The sequence below is a fragment of the Pogona vitticeps genome, chromosome 2 (genome assembly GCF_051106095.1).
Source record: "Pogona vitticeps strain Pit_001003342236 chromosome 2, PviZW2.1, whole genome shotgun sequence".
Classification (NCBI taxonomy): domain Eukaryota; kingdom Metazoa; phylum Chordata; class Lepidosauria; order Squamata; family Agamidae; genus Pogona; species Pogona vitticeps.
Genome location: NC_135784.1, coordinates 29057130 through 29057874, shown reverse-complemented (window position 1 = coordinate 29057874; position 745 = coordinate 29057130).

Sequence of the window (745 nt, the reverse complement as noted above, 5' to 3'; positions counted from 1 at the left end):
GCTTTAAGCGCCCAGAGGTATTTTCTTCCTCTGATCTTTAATATGTGTTTTGTCTTGTAAGTAGAGCAGCTTCAATTTCCATACTTTTGCATTAGGTGCACCAGTGGCTGCTTGAAAGAATGAGCTGCAAGCAAGATAATCCTATCCTTGAAGTCTGAGCACACGACACATCTAACACCCTGAATGACCCATATGATTTGTTTGCTTGTTGTTGTTGTGTGTTTGCTTGTTGTGTGTTTGCTTGTTTTCTTTGTTGCACATGTAGATGATTTGATGCTGGAGCAGAGAAGCATTTTTCTGGGCTAAGGGAGAGATCAGAGGTAAGAGCTCCCTCTATTTGATCCTGAAAGACCCTTTGGTCAGGGATCACAGGCTGACACCATGCAAATATATAATATGAAATCAGAAACATGCCTCCCAGTTCAGTTGCATTTGCAGGCAAATAGGCACAACACTACGGGGAAGGATGCAAACCCCCCCCTCCCCACCCCTTTGCAGAACTTGGAAAAATTCCTTTTTTGGACTACAGTTCCGAGAACTCTTAGTTGAGACAGTGACCGTGCTGGCAGGGAAATTTGGGGAGCTGTAGTCTGAAAAAGTAACTTCAGCAAGCTTTGCCCTGTTTGATTCAAAGATGCTTCACACCAATCCATCAGGAGCCAGAGAATTGCGAGACCATTGTGAAGAAAGCTACCTACCATTGGGCAGAGTGAGTCTTGGGTGTCGTCATGAAAGGGAAGCCAAG